The sequence below is a fragment of the Pseudonaja textilis genome, chromosome 1 (assembly GCF_049901715.1).
Source record: "Pseudonaja textilis isolate UNSWEBS1 chromosome 1, rPseTex1.2, whole genome shotgun sequence".
Taxonomy (NCBI): Eukaryota; Metazoa; Chordata; class Lepidosauria; order Squamata; family Elapidae; genus Pseudonaja; species Pseudonaja textilis.
In genome coordinates, this window is record NC_141990.1 from 301,975,291 (window position 1) to 301,997,686 (window position 22,396).

General features: G+C 38.4%; 1 protein-coding gene and 1 long non-coding RNA gene across 2 annotated transcripts in view; one reads left to right on the top strand and one right to left on the bottom strand.

Annotated features, from left to right (window-relative positions):
- Positions 1–8,080, bottom strand: part of LOC148128279 (uncharacterized) — an 88,380-nt gene extending 80,300 nt beyond the window's left edge. The window contains exons 1-2 of the long non-coding RNA XR_015741186.1: positions 7,576–8,080; positions 345–446 (exon numbers count right to left, since the gene is read on the bottom strand). This is a non-coding gene — a long non-coding RNA (uncharacterized LOC148128279). The remainder of the gene's footprint in view (positions 1–344; positions 447–7,575) is intronic.
- The window catches only part of LOC113435043 (uncharacterized), a 72,856-nt gene that overhangs the window by 2,525 nt on the left and 47,935 nt on the right, over positions 1–22,396 (top strand). The gene's annotated exons all lie outside the window — the stretch shown is intronic.

Genomic DNA, 22,396 nt, shown 5'->3' on the forward strand with positions numbered 1-22,396 from the left:
TACATAAAATAATTTTTTATTTGAGAATGCACTATGCCTGATCTTTACAATGGATGAGATGATAAATAAATATTCTGTTCAGCATTATATCTCAATGTTTCTGTCCCACAAAGTATTTAAATAGAACTCTGAACGAATCAAAAATGTAAGTTCATTGACTTCATATAATTGCTGCAATATCTCATTTACCTGAGTAAACATCCCACTGTGCTCTATAATTGCATTCATAGATGATCCAGGCAACCAGATGTAAAAAGGTCATCAAACTAATATCCAAGGCCTTGCATTTTAATAGCAGTATAGATCAAGCTGTTTGAATATTAGAGTCAGAATTTCCATCTCACCTCAAATGTATCCTGGTTTAAGGTGGAGTCTGCTTGTGCTGGGAACCATCAAAGGATGACAGGCATGCTTGAATCAGCCAACTATTTTGGGGAAATCCATAGCTTGAAAGGAGAGAAAAAGCAGATGGTTTTATTCTCAAATCTTTATTATGAAAGTTTTTCCAGTAACAACAAAACTAGCTCAATAAGAAACCAGGCAACTGTATTTTAGAATAAATTTAAGATTTTCTTTGGTTCTTCATGAGGTCAATACATTTTCTGCAAGGGAATGTGACTATATTAACCTTCTGTGAGATACAGTAGAACCTCTAGTCACAACCATAATTTGTTCCATAACTTTGGCCACAACCCGATTTGGTCATGACCTGAATCTAATTTTGGAAATTTGGTGCTTACAAAAAAATGGCACAAAAGGGGAAATCAGCTGCAAAAAAAAAAAAGTGAATTTTTTGGTCAGAACCCAATTTGGTCATGGTCAGAAGCGTTCGTGACCAGAGGTTCTTCTGTATTTTTCTACCACCACAGTTTTGACTTTTGGAGGCGGGAAATTATATCACTATTTGGTACGATTGTGCTTCTTTGTGCTGCAGTAGATATGTTGCATAGCAAATAGTCTGCTTATCTCAATATTATAGAGAATTGTTAACTAGTTGTTTTTCACTTACACTGTAAAAACATGTTCATTTTTATATAACTGAGTAAGATAACAAGAATGTTTTTTGTTGCTGAACATTTAGGATGCAGGAAAACAATGACTCTGACTTTGCAGTGACTCTAAAACTGCTTCAAGAGAAAATTTGTTTTCCTTTCAGAATGTATTTCATATAAAGGCCATCTTTAACTATTCAGTGTATTAACTTTTTACATAAAAATGGATATTGCCAAAATCTCTCCATCTTTTAAAAAGCATTTAAGGAATTGTGAGATAGCAGTTTAATAAACAAAATCTATAATTGTAGACACAGCCGTTACTCAAGAGAAAGCCCAGTGACGCTTGTAAGGACCGTTTAAAAAGCCAATGCTTAGAAGCAAAAGCTAACAAAGCAGTAAATCACATATACTTTCTGAAATCATAACACTGATATACTGATGATGTTACCTAGTTTGAGTAACAAAACATCTGCAAGAAAACAACCAAGCTCAGGGAAACCAAGGATCCCTCGTTTCAACCCAGAGCTACAAATATTCCCCTCTTTCAGAGATAATTACAGAAATGAGGATGAAGAAGAAAACAAATAAATTCTTTTTTAAAAAATACAAAAGAAATATACAGTAATTCTCACCAACCCTCCAATCTCTGGAGGCAGTATTCCAGAGAGCTGGCACCACTACTGAAAACACCCATTTGTGTAATACCCGCAATAGAATCTCTCTGGGTGATCATCTAAAAATCATTCAAATGTATAGCAAGGGGGAGCCAGCCTGTTTTCCATATTGTTTAGAGGTTTATATGCCATTAATAAAGCCTTCAACTAGTAAATGGAGGAGCATGCAATTGTTTCAATTAATGCTATTGTGTATGGACTGCAAATATCTGGATGACCGCAAGATAGCAGCACAGCATATGACTGTTCTGCATATTACATTACATGAATAAGAATTGTTAGCAGTGCTTGGAATATGGTGAAGATGCAGAGAAATTCAGCAGTGGGGAAATAAAAGATTTGGGAGGGGGATATATGCTATTCCAGAAAGGAGGGGGACAAGGAGGAGGAAGTAGGGTTGTCTACTACAAAGTCAAGAGCAGCATAATGGAAGCAGGAAAGGGAAACGGGGTACAAAGGCCATGCTAAATTCACACTGACCAGGTGAACCATCAGATGGCAGCAAAAGGTACAAGAAACTTTATGCTCCTATCTAATGATTCAAAGTGACTCAGGGAAACTTTTGTTGCCTTGATCTGGTAGTCCTAGTGCTGATGCAGCTTGCCATACCATTCCACCCCCAAGAGTCCAGAGCTACTATATTCTTATTTCTCTCCCCAACAGATTTAAGTACAAATTGCAGATACCCTGCCCTTTCAAACTTTATGCACTAACTCTGTAACTTTTGACTATTATTGAGATGGAAGAAAGAGCATTTGAGAGGCTGGTCTTGGGACCCAGAGAGATCCTAATGGTAGCTAAGCCATCCTTGACCAGAAAAGGAGACACTATATGATGAGCCATGGTGATGCAGCGGTTAGAATGCAGTATTGCAGGAAAATTCTGCTGACTGCCAGGAGTTTGATTCTGACCAGCTCAAGGTTGACTCAGCCTTCTATCCTTCCAAGGTCGATAAAATGAGGACCCAGATTGTTGGGGGCAATATGCCAACTCTGTAAACCACTGTAAAATACTATGAAGCAATATATAAATCTATGTGATGTTGCTTTTGCCATTGTAGCAGACGTTCCAGCCAGAGCTGATAAAAAGCATTCCTGACCTCAGTTGTAAATTGAGCCTTGATGACTCAAGGATGACCATTTTCTGAAATCCACCTGAATTAATTCAGAAGAATAATGTGGTATTATGAAAAGCCACTGTCCCAGAAGCTTGTCTTTGCCTACAGGAGGTCATCCAGCAGAGAATCTAAGACCTTTTCAGTTCTCAAAACAAGCTTGAATCTAGACTGCAGTGAATCAAGATAATCAAGAATAGCCATTTCAGTAATGCCATCTCCAATATCTTATTCAGATATGTTAATGATTAAATAGTATTTGTCATGATAAACTCTTTTCTTCAAAGTAGAGTTTTCAGGGATGGGTGACCCTATGGCTGGCAGCATCTCTCTAGCATGCAAACATATATCCAAGACTTATTGGATCCATCCAGGTATCACTTCTCAGTTCATTCAAACAAACCTCAAGATAACAGTCAAGAGAACACATTGTAGGGTCAAATAACTACAAATAATTTGAACATATCCTAAGGAAGCTACAAAGTAAACCTATGTAAGTTTCACCATTATTATTTACTCTCATGCATGTCTGCCCTAGTTCACAACAAAAATTGTTTCATTTGAATGTTGACCAGGCATACTTAAACCAGGGTGAGACTCTTAAAAACACTCCAGGGGGTTGTTGATAGACATAAAGTTTCCTACTAGAACCTGTTTTTTAGTTCAAAACAGCAACTTAGGATATTGGAGAAATAGCTGCCCTCTGTTATGGGAACTAGTTTTACGAGTTTTTTCTTAAGGAAGTCAATCTTGTATCCCCATGTACTTTCTTTTAGATGGCACACTAGCTTATTTCCCACAGCTTTCATTTTACATTATGTTTTCCCTACTGTTTTCTTAAGCTAAGAAAATGCTGGTGAATATATACATATATATACATGTTTAAAATGTTATTGAAAAGTGATATAGAAAATCTGGAAGAGTTAGATATGTAGTTATTTACAGTTTAGTTCTGTGTCCAAGTTGGAACCATTCAACAAATCCCTTAGTTCTTCTTGAAACAGTTTAGCAGGCAGGTTTATTTTTATATATATTGGAATAAACAAAATATTTCCCATTGCTTGCAATAAAATGGGAGGGGGTGGCTCATTTTAACTAACCAAACTTTACAAAGACACAAAGTGTGGTCTGAATGTTAAATAACAAGGAACATAGAAAATTGGCACAAACAATAAGATCTGCTTCAGGGAAAATAAGGAAGTGGTTGTAGCTGAAATGGAATGCAGTGAGCCCTAAATAGTGTGTAATGTTCTTTTAAAAGCTTCATGACTAAACTGGGGGGAAACTCTTGCACAATGCTGCATTTTCCTCAAGTGAAAAAAGAGACACAAACAACAAACTGAAATTAACATTTCACCTAGTCAAATTGATTTATTTAATTCAAATATTTTGCTATACTTTTTATTGCTAAGGCATTCAAACAAATTAAAATTATATACAGTTTGACACAGAAAATTATGTGAAACAATACAACAGTAATAGCTATTTTGAAGTAAGATATAGGTATAAGATATTTCCTTTAGAATTTGTTCAGGAGATCAAGTTTTGAGCAAGCAATGGAAGAAGCAAAACATTTCTATAATTTCTCCATTCAGAAACATTATCAATAAGTAACTAATGATAGAACTACCAAGATCAAGGTTCTGCTTGCCAATCCTACAAAGGACAGAAGGATTAACTGTAAGCTTATTTGGTAAAAAATAATTATGGAGTTTAAATCCAAGGAATCTTACCGAAAACACTAGAAGATAGACAGAAAAAAGAGCATGGAGTTTTCAAACCAACAAGATACAGAAGTAATAATGGCTCATTTTGCCACTGAATTCTGGCATGAAATTCATCAGCATTTTATTCCTCTTTCAACATAGTTTAGCTCTCAAAACACGAAATACATACCTGCCCTACAAGCAAACTGATGACATGGCCACATTTATAGAAGATATTAAAAAAGATTCAACAAAAAAGAATTTGTTCAGGAATTTTGGTGTGTCTTAATTTAACAAACAGCAGTTGTGATTATTGCAACGATGATGCAACAATAGCGGTGATGTCATTCCACTAAATAATTGGGAGACCAGAAGCTGCTGAAAAGTCAAGGTTCTATTCAAAGGTGACTTTTTCATTCTAGGAAATTAAATTAATAAGAAAATATATTAAACTCACAAAACCATCTTCACTGAGTCAAATACAAAATTAAGTGGTCTTCAACTTTTCTTTAAGGAAGTGCAGGCTGTCATTCAACAAATTAGATGCAGTAATTTTGAAGAAGCCCAATTGGCAAACAGCTGTCTGTGTGTAAGTAGGAGCAAAAAACATATCCACCAATTTAAAAAAGAGAGAACAAGAGAGACTTCCGGAGAATTTTTTACACATTCCCTACAGTATTGGCTGGATGGCTTGACCTTTAAATTTTTAATGATGATTAAAATGGCAAATTTATTATTTTATCACCTATATAAAAGGTGCACTTTTCACCACAACCTCTTTTGAAAGTGCCCCCCGCTACAAAAGTATGAAATAACTTGGTCAACTTGGTCTTCAGAAAACAATAATTATGGAAATGAAGGAGGAAGAGTCCTTGAGAGAGAAAAAGGATGTCGCCATTTCAGGATTACAAAGTGAATCTGATTTTCATGTTTCAATTTTCCTAATCAATGACAATTTACAATGCCAAGAAGCATCTAAAAGGCCATCTGAGAAATATATGAGCTCCAAAGATGATAAACCAGCCCTGGATCAACTGCAATATTACCAGCACTGGGAAATTGCTGAATCCCCTACATCAGCACTGCCCCAAATCATGCATGAGTCAGTACTGATTGGATGAGTATTCAGTGCAAATCACATTATTTTATTAGATTTATATCTCCTCTTTCCTCGAGGAGCTTGGAGCAACATATTTAGGGTTGCTTTTAGCCTAAACAACCCTGTGAAGTAGATTTTGTAAGGGAGTTATGGTCTAAGCTTCTATGCATAAGGGTGAACTTGAACTTAGATATCTCAGATCTTAAGTCTCATACTTTTTTCCACTACATCACACTGGCTCTGAATCTTGTATTCCATATAGTGATGTGCTGCATGGTGCAAGCAGGTCCTTGTTGATAAACAGGTGATTTACCTTATCGTGACATTTGAAGTGAAAAGACCCTTCTCTTCGCCCCCCCCCCTACAAAAGAGGTCTCTTTCAAGGTCCCTGAGAAAGGCACCCATATTTTTGCAGAAACGTTCATTCTCCTCCATCAATGCCCCAGCAATTAACTCAAGCAGTCAGAGAGTGAGTATGGCTATTCATAAATAAGTTTCCAGAATAATAGTACAAAGACCTCATGTACAAATACAGATGCACCCAGTTACAGGTGGGATTTAAAGGGATGGCGGCAAATGCAACAGCACACAAAAGCGGTCCCACAATACTCCAACAATGCTCTTCTCCCCAGGACTGACTACCATGTGCTTGTGATGGCATCGTGCAATGGCATATGTCCCTGCCTCCTTCCCTGACTGCACGAGGTCAAATTTCAGGCAACAAGGAAGGAGAGCAACTCACTGTCTCCCAGGGGCTTGGAGATGGCAACGGTGCCCTCCTGTCTGTGAGCTGGGTTGGATGTCTTCAGTCCTGCTCACCTACCTCCCGGCACTCACAGCAGCCAAGATAAGGAAAGTCTGTTTTCCCAGTGCCTTGGATGGGATGTGACTTAGAGGCTATGGCTACTATCTCTGAGCTGCAATCTCAAAAAAAAAAAAAAAACCAGAAACTTTGACTTGGCTGGATTTGCAGTCCAGATCTGGTAGATCCAGGGGTGGGATTCAATTTTTTTAACAACCAGTTCTGTGGGTGTGGCTTAGTTGGTGGTCATGGCTTGGTGGTCATGTGACTAGCTGGGCGTGGCCAACTCAACATCACTCACATCAAGGGGCACTTCACCTCGCCTGGCCTCTTGTGACTGTGGGGATGCTGCAATGGTCGTAAGTGTGAGAAACAGACATAAGTCACTTTTTCAGTGCCATTGTAATGTTCACTAAATGAACTGTTATATGTCAAGGATTACTTGTACAAAAATACAAAAAGCTTCTTTGCTTACAAAAAGCTGTCCTAAATACCAATCATTAGATTAAAAATACCTGAAAGCCAGAGTTACAAATTAGGCAGGGTGCCAGAGCATCTTGAGGAATTAAAATAATTAAAATGCAATGATAACCAACAGCAGCCAACTTTTGCTCATAAAGTGAAACCCTTTTGCAGAGAGGTCATTTAAGCTCTCCAAAAAGAGCACACCCAGGAGAAGCAATCCTTAGATCCATTTGCATCACTTAAAGACACCAGCTGGTCTCCCTCACCTCATAAAATATCCTAAAGAAATCTATCCAGATTTAAGGAAAGATTACATGCCCCCCAGAAAGGCAATAATCCGTGACAAGCTTGCATCCTGTTTCTTGGAAGTATACCCCAAAAGGATAGTGCCAGATACCACTAAAGCAGTGAAGGAAAACTCCCCCTCCCCAAACTAACCACGAGGCAGGAAAAAATTCAAACACAATACAAATAATTAAATCACAATAGTCGCTGTTGCTTGTTAAACCAATTACCAGAACAAATAGACACAGGAACTAGCCATATTTCTCAACCCAGTTTCTTTTCAGGAACAGAGATTAACCTTTTTCCTTCCAAATAAAGCTGAATAGGGAAAATTATCCCATCAATAAACACAGGATTAAACATCACCAAGCACAGAATTAAACTTCACCAAAAACCAGTTTTAGACCAAAACTCAGAAAGGGTATGTAAACTCACGTTTGAATGTCAATCTTTCTAACTAGCCAAGAAGCCTTGCTGAATGTCACTCATCTTGGTTTCTTGTCATTAAAAGCTTCTTTCTGCAGCTCTGTTTTGTTATTCAATTATTTCTTCAAAGTGCTAACTCCAACAGGGGAGTATTTCCTCCCAACAGCAGTGAAAAAACTTAAAACAACCCTTCCCCTTTAAGAAAGTCAAGCTGTCAGGTTTCCAAGTGACATGGCTACAATACATCAATTTCAGGCTCCACACAAGCAAAGTACCAGCAAAAGAATAAAAAAAAAAACTCCAGAGAAGCTCCGGAGACAGGAAGTCTAGTCCTGCCAAGAATGTAATAAGGGTTAACAGAGAGGCAGTTACAACACCAGAATGTAAGGAATGCCTTCCCTACAGGATTAGGCCAGTAAAATGGAAAAAACAAAAGGAGATTTCTTCTAACAACCGGTTCTCCGACCTGCTTAGAAAGATAACAACCTGTTCCCGCCTAGTGGGAACTGGTAGAATCCCACCCCTGCCCATAACCCTCTCACTCCCCCTTCACGGTGCGTATGTATGTCTACTGAGGAAGAGAGGGAATTAAGTGAAAGCTGTGCTTGTGTATATGAGGGAGGGAGGGAAAGTTTGGACTTGGGGAGTGGGAAGCTCAATCATACAGATTAACTGGCTTAGCATAACATTGGATCCCCTCATTCCTAGAACTAGACCTTCCCAGTCAGTTAAAAAAAAATCTATTTGGAGCTGCTTTTTCCTCTCAAAGCAAACCTGTAAAAAGTAAGGCTGACTAAGAAGAATCAATGTGCGATCAAGCCATGCGTCTCCAAAATACTGGATTCACTAAAGCCCATCTGTATGGTATGCAACTGTGCATCATATGAAACTTCCTGCAATCTTAAATTCTGATTAAAAATGTCATCTGTCCCATTGGGAAAAAAAAATCCACAATGGTCATTTTGGTACTTTAAATCAGAAATAATGGTGGCTGACCAAGGAAAAAAAAAATCTGAACGCTTCCAAACTTGTTTCTTAAAAAAAAAAAAAACCAGCCGTGATTAGCAGAAGGATGTGAACAGCATTGCCGGTGAATTTTGAATGAAGATTAAGCCAGTGGATAGGTAAGGAACTAAATTTGCTAGAGGTAAGAGTCATTTTCTTTATACTGTTGGTTTTTTAATCTCACATTTGACCAAAAATTGAATTCAAGCACTGGAAATGATACCTATTTGAGCCACATCTACAGATTTAACTTGCAACAACAATTTGTCTTCAACCTGATGCATTCAGTTAATGAATCAAGGAAGCTTGACTACCCCTGCTTTTTATACCCAAATTTTTCAGTGCAGGATTTAGGACTCTGCGATATGTACTCTTTTACTATGCACTTACCTTAATCCTAGAATCCAAAATCATCTCAGGAAACTGGAAGAAACAACAGCTTTATAGGGCAACCACGAATTTACTGATTGACTTATTGGCATGAATGACTTCAGAAAGGGGATTTGAGAAATTCATAATAGAAGAGAAAGATAGGACTCTCCATCTACTAAACAGAATCCTTTGGCTTGGAGACCAAATATCATTCAATACTGATTCTCAAATTCTGAGAAGTGACTCTAAAAGAGAAGAGTTGTTATTGTCACATCCATACTCATCCATTATGAGGACTAGATTTAATGGGGGGGGAAAGTAGGTTTTGAAATTATTTCAAGAAGACAACTTTGGAGAAATAGGTGGAAGATTCCTGTTCTTATGTCAGTGGACAATGTGAGCATGCTACCATTCATAATATGGTACCTATGATTGATTTCTTGAAGAAGATATCACCTCTATAGCAATTACTATCTCTCTAGTTTCCAAAGGAAAAACATCAGGTTTCCCCCTTTAGCAGTATTACTATCACCACTAAGAAAATCAGAGAAAACTTCCTTCCAATCTGCCTACAAATCTGATTTTTAAAAAATCAGGGAAACATTTTTTAAAAAAAGATTATTCACCTTCAGTCCAAAGAAGTGCAGTCTAGCTAATCAGTACTTTCTGTTCAAGTCTGCTGCTGGCCTCAGTTTTGAAGAGATCTGATGCTTTTTGAATGAGAATATGTGAAAAACATGGAACATATTAAGTATTTTAATACTCAATGCTACGTCATATTAATACATATATAAAGGGCCTAAGATAACTCAGCAGTATGCTATGGTGAAATAAAGACAGCCTCTGCCCAGATGTTCATAATCAAAAGTGACCAATGGAAAGAGTGAATCGTAGACATGATCTAAAGAACTGAGTGAGCAATGAAATATATATCTCCAAAAAAAAAAGATTAAGGAGCAGTAGTGAAAAAAATACTATGAACATAAGGGACAAAAGAGAAAACATAACATAGAGAAGAAATAAAATGCCCTGGCCATTCATTAGACTGTGGATCTTAATAATAGGCAGAAAATTATTAGTTAATTAAATTATTAATAAGTAGTAGTGTATTTACTGCCAAGTGTAAGGAAGGGATGCTTTTCTGCTTCATGTATTTATCTTGATTTGGGTGATTGTAAGGTATCATTTGCAGCAAAATATCTTTGATAGGCTTTGAGAAAAAACAATATGAATACCATGAAGTGCATTAATTAAATATTTATTTATTGAACACATTTCTCTCCCACTGCAATCAAAATTACCCAGGATATATTATCAACGTAGTGTGTAACAAACTGCAATAACAGCAAAGGACAACAAAACAAATGATAGTTGCATGATGACATCAACATGAAAATGCTACAGTAGTTACATACCTTTTATATAACATTTGATGCAAGACCATAATACACAGCATTTGTATGATGATGTTATTATGCATATCTTGTTGTCTGCCCCACCTCCATGGACTCCAAACAGTAATTGCTGATTATGACACAGTTCCCTGGCATTGCTGTGTGAAGATTTGTGACATTTCGGTTGGACCTGGGTCTTGCTATGTTCTGATGGTACGCTTTAATGTACTTTCTGTCAGGCATGGTTCATCATTCATCACTATTTCTAGACAAGGATGGACAGATCCCTTAATATGTAAATTGCAGAATGCTTGCTGGATATTTTCATTTCTTCCATTTGACATTAAAATTCATTCCATACTTCTGAGACCTCTATTCTGTGACCATGTGATATTTTTTCTGTCATAACTCTATGAATCAAAATATTATTAATAAAAGAATTGAGAATTTTCTGTAATTCATTTTAGAGGGAAACAAATTTCAAGGAATGAAGGCAAAATGACATTTGCCCATTGGCGTCAGTATAAATATACATTGCTGATGGTGTAGGGGGGATAGGATGAGTTTTCTCAGAGCTGTCCCTCAATTCATAATGACGATGCCACTCTTTAGAATGTGTAGTTCCGAGTACTAATCCTAATAGAGAGCTGCCAGGAGAGAGCATCATGCTCACATTCTAAAACAAAGTAATAAGAAAATGTAAATATTCACCAAATATTTGTAGAGTGAAATAAGGGTTAATGGAGAGCCAGTTTGGTGCAATGGTTAAGGCATCTGGCTAAAAACTGGGAGACTGTGAGTTTCTGCCCCACCTTAAACATAAAGCCAGCTGAATCACTGGGCAGAAGTGTCTTTCTCCCTCAGTCATGGGAAGAAGGTAGTGGCAAACCACTTCTGAAATCTTTCCAAGAAAACTGCAGGGACTTGTCTATGCAGTCACTAGGAGTTAAGACTTCCTTGAAGAAGAAAAAAAGGGGGGTGCCAAGATTTCTGCTGAAAGCAAGTTAGGTCCATGACAGAGTAAATTCTAGCCAGAAGGAAATCCACTCATTGTTTATTCTTCTGCCCTCTTTCCTCTCTACCCCCCATAACAGGAATAAACAACGTTTTACTTATTTCCTAAAATATGCAAGATGGTACAAAGATAAAAGCCCAATTAGAACAGCACTTGGTCGTTTTGACATTCTATAAGCTGCTTTAACAGTGCTTTCGGGATCAGCTTTGTGATCCCATGTTGTCATTTGTTGATTGATTGATTTAAAACATTTATATAGCTTCTGATTGGCGGCTCCTAATCAGTCATATGGCTTCATTAATCATTCCAAAAGGTACTGAGAAAGAATCCTGCCGTCCAGTGTTTCTCAACCTTAAACACTTTAAGATATGTGTTGACTTCAACTCTCAGAATTCCATATAGTCATAACTGCCAAGGAATTGTTGATGTTGAAGTCCACACATCTTAAAACTACTGAGATGTGTTGTTTCAGTACAGGTTCACAATTCACATGGACTTTCTATCTAATGCTCCCTGTTCCCAAGCAAATATTTGTCCCAAAAATGAATTCCAAATATAGCTCAATTAAAGAGGCATAGATATGTTTCATTTCATAAATACTCTGCTTAATACCTGAAATAAATCTTATTTTCTATTCTCCTCCATGGAAATTACAATAAATTTGAGCATCAGCCAAGTATGAAAGCTTAGACAAATCCCTAGTCGAAGCCACATAATTGGAAAAATTGGAATTGCCATCTTACCGAATAAACCAATTTGTCTAGCTATCTTAGCATCATCTGCACAGAGTAACAGTGATTTTTCCATAGCCTCAGAATTTTCCTCAGTTGAATGGATTAGAATCAATTTTCAAAAAGATTTCTCATTACTATCTGATTTTTAGCTGGAGACTACAGAGATTATCTATATATAAGCACAGAGCGGTAGCCTCCTTTCCTAATTATAAAACCTGATTACACCACTAGTAATAATGCCTCATACTATGGCAAAAATTTGGATAATTCTTGTGAACATATGCATATGTGTGCAAATATACAGTGATTCAAACCCATCACTTGTTTTTCCAAGTGTCAGTGGCTCACTCACCCTGAAGATCCATGAATAAGCCTTGTAACTCTTATGGACTTTGTAATTAAATATTCATTTTATCTTGCACACATGTAATGCTTCAACATTGTTCTTCAGCACAAATGTTTTGAAGAAGACTTTAGTTTACTTTATTGTCATTGCACCTCGTATAACAAAATTAAATACCATCTTCAGTGTACATTATGACTATGAAAATAAACACAAACACACATCCTTCACATTCTATACATTGAATTGAAAACTCCTGATACTGTATTAATATTACACTATACAGTAGAATTCAATAGCGTTAGTCCCCTGGGATAGAAGCTATGTTTCAGCTTATTTATCCTTGTTTTTATTATGCTGTACTGTCTGCCAGGTGGTAATAGTTCAAAAAAAAAGGTGCCCAGGATGAAATGGATCTTTGAGGATGTTTTGAACTTTCTTAAGGCAGCGGGAGCTATAAAGCTTTTCCAAAGAGGGGAGAGGGCAACCAATAATCTTTATTTAATCTTTAAAACACTTTCAATTTAATTCTTCTTTGAAAGCCGTCTTCTGTGCAAATGTTCAATTTTTTTCTTTATCTTCCTTTCTTCAATTCAAATGCTTATTTTTCTATTCAAATATTAATTCGAATGTTAATTTGAATACCTTCTGCTTCACATAAATATTGTGGAATCCAAATCTGGGACCAAAGGTTTATTTTTCCAAGCGTTCAGACTCATGCTAGAACCAATCATCAGGGAACTTCTCAGATAGGCTCCAGCATGAGCCCAAAAGCTTGGAAAAATAAACCTGTGAGTCCTGGTGTCCAACTCAGATTGGATCCTGCAGCATGATCCTGGGATATGTATTATTTAGCTTCATTCATGATAAATACTCTAGTTATAGCATAACATTGGAATATGGCTACTTATAGGAGAAATGTCAACAACAAAACTCAGTAAACATATCTTAAGAGTCAAAATAGAGGTTAACATCATTATGAAAAGTATAGCTCCTTACTATAGGTTTTAATTTTAAATAAGCTTAATTGCCTTGCAGATTCTGAACAGGTTGTTGAATGATTTTGTTCTATCACAATTGCCCTGTTTGAATAATTTCACTTTAAATAGGGGAAGTGTCATTTTATGATTATAATAAGAACTATGCTTTTGCTGACCGCCTGTTCCTATCAATAGAAGAGTAAGAACATTACCTTGCTTTTCTGAGTAGGGGACTCATTAAAGTATGTAGATAGGATGGGCATAAGGGGAGAATTTGCATTGTATAGATGTTTTCTATATTATGGAAGCACAAGGAAACTACAATGTCTATACTAACTACAAAAATTAACTTTTACATCTCAGCTTTTATTTAGTCATACTGAAAAGGCTAAAAACTTTCTAGTAGCTAGTACTTCAGTGTCCTTTTCCTTTGCTTCTCTGCATCAAACTGCAGAGTTATGTAAGATATCTAAAAATACTCATTTGTCTAGACACAAACCAAGCCTTTTTTTGTTGAATAAGGAGAGGTGATCATGAATCAAAATTATAATTACCAGCCTGAATACAAAGTAGATTCAGCTCCAGCTACCAGCTTTGTGTTATATACTATTTTGACTATTATACAGCAACGCATGCACTTTTTCTTCCTTTTATAGAACACTCTTATGAGTAATGAAATTAATAAATCATGAGAGAGTAGTCATGGGACAATGTCTCTTTTTAAAGATAGGTGTGGCAGCATATGTTTGTTTAGTTTCAGTTTTAGGGAACAGGATGATGAAGCAAAGGGTGAATACAGAATGTAATGACACGGATAATCTCCAACTTCAGTTTACGTAGCAAAGATAGTATCAACCAAACATTCATCAGCTGAGCCAGCTTCTAGAAAACAAATATGGAAACATTGATCACTGGGTTGCCCATTCAGATGAATTCAAGACTTGTAACTGAGGAAAACTACATTCTGTATACCTACAGATAAATATTCTGGATACTCTTAGATAGACTTCAGTTTCTCCCAATCCCAGCCACCTCAGCAAAGAACTGTGGGAGTTGTAATGCAAATTAACTTAGAGGTATATGATTGCTTGTCCCTATTTGAGATTGTTGAAAAATAAATCAATCCTGCCTTTTCCAAGTAACTAACCTGCTTTTCCAGAAAAATTTGAAATGGCATGAAGACAATGGTCTTTTTCCATTATTCTTCTCCAGTGTCTGGTGTTCATTCAGTTAAATACTTTCTCTAAACATAGAGGCTCTATGAAATATCCTGATAGGAAAGAGATATTGTTGGCGTGGTTTTGGCCCAAATCTTATTGCTTATTTCATCTGTAATTTAATATGCTTTCAAAATATAGTTATGGCTTTAGCCGTCTGCTTTGGATGCATTGTTTTATACCGGAAGGTGCCTATTTCGCACATCAGAGCATTAGCACTAGATATTCCCATGCTGTGTAGCATATCTACAGAAGAAGATTAGGCTGAGACTAAGGGAGGAATCAAACGTGTCATCAGTCATGAGTCCCTTCCCACACACAGGAGATCTAAGTCTAGCCCACTGTGAAATCCTTATCTACTGCCAAATTGCTTTGACCATTAGTGGTTCAGATTCTTGTAGACAGTTTAAGCTTGCAATAATTCTTTATACTCATTTGAACTGTCTGGATCTCCTGATTTCCCTGGAGCTTGACAATATCAGGTAGCAAGGAATCTCCAGTGTTTTTGATCTTGGACAAGTACTTCAGCATCTTTCCATGTGATGTTTAGAGTCAATAAGTCTTCCAGTATTTCAAGGCTGTCCTCTTTGCAAAACTCCATATGGTTACATACATTCCTTGATGATTGCAAGCATATTATATTTCACTAGGCTTCCCTTCTCATAACAATAGTGCACTTAGCAAAATCCAGAAAGATAAACTGAATGCTACAGCAGTTAATAATATATGGTATGAAATCATATTTAGCTGTGATTATGTACTAGTTAAGACTTCAGGCTAGAAACTTCAAGACCATGAATTATAATCCCAACTTAGCCATGAAGGCAACTTGGTGACTTTAGCCAGTCACTCTCTTCCAGCCCTAGGGAGCAAGCAATGGCAAACTGCTTCCAAAAAATGTGGCACAGACTTTGGTTTAGTCCTTTGTTCAGTTTAGTTCAGTTTAGATCACTTTAGTCAATTTAGTCAATTTTTTTCCTGATCTGAGAATCACCAGGGACAAACTTTTTTTTGGTCCAAGAACTAGCAAGGGAGCTGAACAATATTGAATGGAATTTAGTCATTTGTACTTCAGGGTAATTAATATTAATTATAATTAATATATTAGATAGCTATTTAACAGATTTTACTTTTTACTGTATTAAATTATTTGATGCACTCAAGATTTTGGAAGCTTTATGGTACCCTGGAAATACAGAAACTCAAATTATGCACTTCTGATCAAGCCCAAAGACTGTGCCATTTCCTGTATTTTGTACAGTGGATAATTCACTACCACTGGTACACAAATGTTAAAAAGATTGTGTCAGTAACTCCCTTACTTTCTTTCCCTCCAATACACTGATCTTGTCTCCTCTGCTGGAGAATATATGATGCAGCTTTGCACTGGAATGCACAACAGGCAATGGCAATTCTACAAACACCAAATCCAGCTTTCCAAAATGCATGGGTAAATTTGTAGGTGGCCACTCCAAATAACAAACTCACAGACATGGAAGGCGGCAGGCAACCCATTCATTAATTGATTTCAGTAAGTAAATAAGATTTGTGCAATGAAATTGTTGTAGGGCTCTACCATTTCAGAGTGTGAGCTAATTATTGCCTGCCCTACTTCTTCATGTTGAGAACTCTTTCACATATGTAAGACTAATAATGAAGTCATACAGTTACCATAACTGATACTAGTTATGTATGGAGACTGGCTGTAATGAAACCCAAACAGTGAACAATTCAGGACAGGTCCCAAATCCTAAATTGTATGTTAAAACTGCAAATGCATAAATGTTCTTTCTGGATTCACCACTTAAATTGAGGGCAGAAAAACAGAACGGGTAATTCCACTAAATTACTCAAGGATTTTCCACAGTGGTGACACTGGCTGCTGAAAGAGTCCCAGTGGGGAAGATTTTTCCAAGTATCTTGCAGTGGTGGGATTCAAATTTTGTTTACTACCGGTTCTGTGGGCATGGCTTGGTGGGCGTGGCTGGGGAAGGATACTGCAAAATCTCCATACCCTCCCCAACCCACTAATCTGCTTTCCAGCTCTGTTCTCCTGTGCAGGGAAACAAAAGAAGACCCAGCCAATCAGCTGGGACTCGGGAGGCAGAGAATAGATGGGGGTGGGGCAAGTCAGGGGTGGTATTTGCCGGATCTCCAAACTATTCAAAATTTCTGCTACCGGTTCTCCAGAACTGGTCACAACCTGCTGGGTACCACCTCTGGCACCAGGGAAGTGGCAGATGACTGAAAACATGACCTTATAATGAAAGAAAGAACATGTACAGACATGCTAGACTACTGCATAACGAAGAGGAAGAATGCCATTTTTCATTAAGAAATTCTCCAAAATGTTCTCATCCTTAGAAAAAAAATTCTAAAGCAAACATTCTTTCCTTAAACTCAGTGATAAGTGATCAGAGATCTTTTGAGCTTAGCAGGCATTGGCTTAACAAAGCAGATTTTATTATCTATGATTAATTGTTTTTACATCCCATCTTTCCTCTCAGATTTCAAGATGGTGTACATTAATACAGGTAGCCCTCAACTTATGAACAACTTAGCAATTATTTTAAATTACAACAGACCAGGGTGAAATTCAATTTTTTTCCCGACTGGCTCTGTGGGTGTGGCTGTGGGCATGGCTTGGTAGTAATAGCAACTGGGGTGATTTTTTTACTGATTCAAATCATCCCTACCACTTCTCCCGAGGTGGGCCAAGGTGGTTGAATTGCACCCCTGCAACAACCCCCCCCCATCCAAAGCTACTTCTGACCTAATTGCATATATCCCCATAGTCACATGACCACACCACAGGCACTTGGCAACTGGCTCACCTTTGGCCCACTGCAGGGTTCCATAATCACATGACTACAATTTATGATGGTTTTGCCAGCAAAAAAATGCCCATAGGAATACATTGATAATGACCATAGTGTTTGCTGCCATGTTCACTTAACAACCATGGTGCTTGGTTCATGACTGCTGCAAAAAAAAGGTCATAAAATTGAGTTCAGTCATGTGGGTGCCTCGACTTACATCCATCATGATGGAAATTCCAGGCTCCATTACAGTTGTAAGTCGAAGACAACTGCTATCCTCTCTTCCCAGTTTTCTCCACAACAATTGACTATGAGTGTCCCAAAGGTGCTTTTTCAAGAGGCAACTGGACTTTCTGGGGTTTTGGGGTTTTTTTTTGAAGATGTTTCACTTTTCATCCAAGAAGCTGCTGCTGATTCCTTTGAGACAACCATGACTTGGATGACTGGGAATCTCCATAGAAATGGACTATGAGCAGTGGTGGGATTCAAAAAGGTTTACCACCAGTTTGATGGGCATGGATAGGTGGACACACTTTGCGTGCATGCATGTACTTTGCGTGTGTGGATGCACTTTACGTACATGCCAAACGTGCACTTTGCAGAATTATGCAACTGCTAAAATACTCAATGCAGTCTTATTCTGCTTTAGTGCTTTAGCAGAAATATTGCATTTAAATTACAGGAACTAATATTTCTTTGACCATATGTCCCTCTCCCCCAGTGGTGTGTTTTCAAAAAAGTTTACCACTGGCTTATTGGGCATGGCTTGGTGGGCGTCCTTTGTGCATACTCACACACTTTGTGCATGCGCACATGCCAAACCTTCACTTTGCACAGGCACAAAGCTGTTCCAACTCACCTCCTGAAAGCCTTTACTCTCCCAGTTGCTTCAGCGGCTGCCGTGCAGCACTCTGCTGTACTGCGCAAAGCAGCTGCACTTCAAAAGCAGAGGATAAAGACAGAGGTGGGATTCTACCGGTTCACACCTATTCACTAGAACCTGTTAACATCCTAAGCAGTTCAGAGAACCAGTTGTTAGAAGAAATTACTGGCCTAATCCTGTAAGGAAGGCAGGAAGGAAACATTCTGGTGTTGCTTACAGAAACTGCCTCTCCATTAACCCTTATTACATTCTTGGCAGGACTAAACTTCCTGTTTCAGGAACGTCTCTGGAGTTTTTTTCTTTCCTTTGCTGGTACTTTGCTTGTGTGGAGTGACCATTTAAAGTTGCAATGCCACTGAAAAAAGTGACTTATGACCATTTTTCACACTTACGACTATTGCAGCATCCCACAGTCACGAGAGGCCAGGTGGGGTGATGCGTGCCTCGATGTGAATGATGTTGAGTTGGCCACGCCCAACCAGTCACATGACCACCAAGCCACACCCACCAACTATGCCACACCCACAGAACTGATCGTTTAAAAAAATGAATCCCACCCTTGGATAAAGGTGAGTATGCGAGCCCAGGTGAGCGGGTGGGCCCAACAGCAGAACAGTGGAGAGAACCGGTTCGGTCTCCACTGCTCATCGCCGCTACTGGCTCAGCAGAACCGGGCCAAACTGGTAGAATACCACCACTGACTATGAGGTAGTTGGAGACAAACCTGAGGATTTCCCTTGGAATACCAACTCCTATTTCAAATGCTATTTCATATTAGCATTTTTAAAAAAAAAAAAAAAGTCTGAAAGGAGGCTTCTAATTTTATAAGCAGGACAATCAGAGGCTTCCCCAGCCCTTGCTGAGGCCCACCTTAGAGGCCCTCCTTTTGCCAATCTCTGACAGTAGAGTGTATTTGTCTAACTATCTCTGTGCAAAGATCATTGTACACAAACATGAGTAAAGGGAACTTAAACTCATTTTCCTCTTGTCCTTGGACTGAACTCATGGAAGAAGAATAAATGAAGTGGCAAGAAAAAGATGAACCTTGCCCAAGAGGCAATACAAAGGTCCTCTTGTCAGGAAACCCTAAAATCCTGCAGCCAACATGGTTGTGTTAAAAATATTAGGAATATTATGATCGAAGCTAGAGAGCCCAAGGGAGAACAGGTCTTTTGCATGCACATTTTATGCTTTACAATACTTTAGCATCAGAACAAATTACAATGTCACATATGAATGTCAATTTGGGTTTCAAAATTATAGATTCAGTATGGCAAATTAGTAATCTAAACAAGGAAGCATTTTCCCTAATAACAAAGAAATGTATTTCAGGAAAGAATAAGCTGCTATTGCCTTTTATAATCTATCACTCTATTGCAATGTTTCTCAGATTTGGCAATTTGCTAGCTGGGAGTTCTGGGAGTTCGCAAGTTTGATAAACACTGTGGTAAGAATTGGCAAGTGATAGCTAATGATATGTTTCCACTTTGCATGGGCTAGTATTTTCTGTTTCCCACTGCATTTAGGGTGGGATAAAGGTTTCAGCACTGCAGTTCTTTCAAAATGATGTTCCTGAACCTGATTTGCTTCTGGCATTTTATCAAAGATACTAATCTTCCATTACCCCTCCCCTTTCCTAAAGGGGAAATCACTAGAGGAAAGTTTGGAATAAACTTGAACAAACCAGTTCCTGCAAATGCTCAGCAACATTTCTGACTTATCTGTAGCTTGGACCCATCGCCAACCCACTCTGACCTGAAGTCACAAAAATATTTAAAGCGAATGCAGTAGCCTGATTCTAGGTCCAAGTGTCACCATGGGACACATCTCAAATTCTTAAACTGTTGAGTTTAAAAGAATGGAACAGGTCAAGGATTAAGCCAATAAACTGCTTTTAATTCATTTAAATCACTGGTTACTAATTCTGATGGCTATATATGCTGATTCCAAGCTCTGAATAATTTTTTGAACTGGCAATTAGAAGGGTACAAAAGAGAAGAGACCCATTGCCCTCAGGTCTGGCTTGTTAATATTCATCATTAGTGGGGCTGACTAAGAGGTGGCATAGTGGTTAGAATGCAGGATTGCAGGCTAATTCTGCTGACCGCTGATTGCTCACAGTTCGGCAGTTTGTTTCTCACTAGCTGAAGGTTGATTCACCCTTCCATCCTTCTGAGATCGGTAAAATGAGGATCCAGACTGTTAGGGGCAATATGCTGACTCTAAACTGCTTCGAGTGGGCTGTGAAGGGGTATATAACTGTACGTGTTATTGCTACTCATAAAAAAAATGTCAGGACAGATGAAGCATCCCTCCTTGAAGCATGAAAGCAACTGTGTCTTTTGGGAAGCTCATGCTTGCCCTGGTTATCTGTGTTCACACATACAAGCAGTGTTTATACTGATATCATGGTGAATTCAGGCACTGTGGCTTTAAGTGTACAATCTGCATTATACATGGGTATTGAGAGAGAAGTAAGGAAGCAATTGACATCACATGCATCATTTGCACAAAGAATTCATCACATTGTTGAAGTGATTTACAGATGGCTATGGCACCAATGTGGTATCCCTCTTATGTTTATGATAGTTAACAGGGCCATCTATGCATATTTTAAAGATAAAGCAGAGTCTGTTGTACAAACTAATTAGTAAATTTGCATGATCTTGTTTTTTAAAGCCACTTAGGCCATCAATTATGGCTGCATCAGATGGAGTTGAATTCCACTGCTGTCCCTGTGTTGCATAAAGAGTATTTTGTTTAATTGGTTTTCTAGTGAGAGAACAAGGACCATGATGGGATACCAGTTAGCCAACTGGAAGATGTGCTGCCCAACTCAAGAGAGCACTATCCACACCTGAGATTCTATTGCTCCTAATCCTGTTAGATTTTGAAGTCTTGGCGTTTCTGTCAGGGACTAGGACCAGATGGACAGTGATGAGCTGTGAGATAGTTTATTAGGAGTCTCATTGCATTATAATATTGTTTGTTTATCCTGTTATATTATGCATTTATGTATTGTTAGCTTTCAGAGTCACTGAACTGATGTGGGCAGCCATATAAAATTCAATAATAAATGGGAAGACCAAGATATTTGCCAAGTCCTGGGATGGAGTAAAAAAAAAAATGTTTACAATTATTAAAATTACATTTGCTTAAAGTTCAGAGTTGAAACTGGTCACAAGAAAACAACCTTAGTTAAGCTGACTGGCTGGGGAATTCTGGGAGTTGAGGTTCACACATCTCAAAGTCGGTGAGGTTGAAAACACTGGGTTCAAACATGCAAGATATTGTTGACCATGGGAGGAATTTAAGTTGGGGCAACAAATTTGTCCAATGACTGATATTCCTGGGGGCTTAACCATGGCTGAGTTGAGATGGAGCTGTGAAACCAAACATTTTTGCCTTGCTGTGTTGAAGAAATGCATGCAGCTAATTCATAGGACCTCTGTCACTTAAGCAGAAACTTAAAGACCCATCACTGCTGAGCAGCCACACACAGTGCCTTTTTAGGAGACTTTTTAGACTGGGACCTGGGTGCATTCTCCTAAGTCACCTAGTGAAATGGGACCGCAGCAGGTAACAGCTGGCCAGAGAGGGGGCGACGCAGTAACCTACGAGGAGGCAGCTAGCCTGTATTCCTGCATTCCGGAATGGCTGCTGCTCAAATTACTTTTTAAAACGAAGAAATCTTTGGAAGGTTGAGATTTTTGTAAAGGCGTCAACAGAAAGCTACTCTGCGCTCCTTGTAATGAGTGTTTGTGTGGATCTGCTGTACGCGAATGGGGGTGTGTGTGTGAGGGAGGAGGGGAGAGAGAGAAGTGTATTCATGACTCATTGGCCCCTGGCAAGCCTTGAAATGAATCCCGGGAAAAGAGACATTTGTTTAGCCCTCGCCTTCGCAGCCACGGGGATCCCTGCTTCTTTCTCTCCACCCCTGCATCGACATTGGTGCTTGCAAGTGTAGGCTTAAAGACAGGGGTCCGTCTTGCCAGCCATCGCCCCAGCCTCCTTTCCTCCATGGCGGAGGGTGACTCACCCTCGGCACAAGACCTGTAAGTGGCTCCA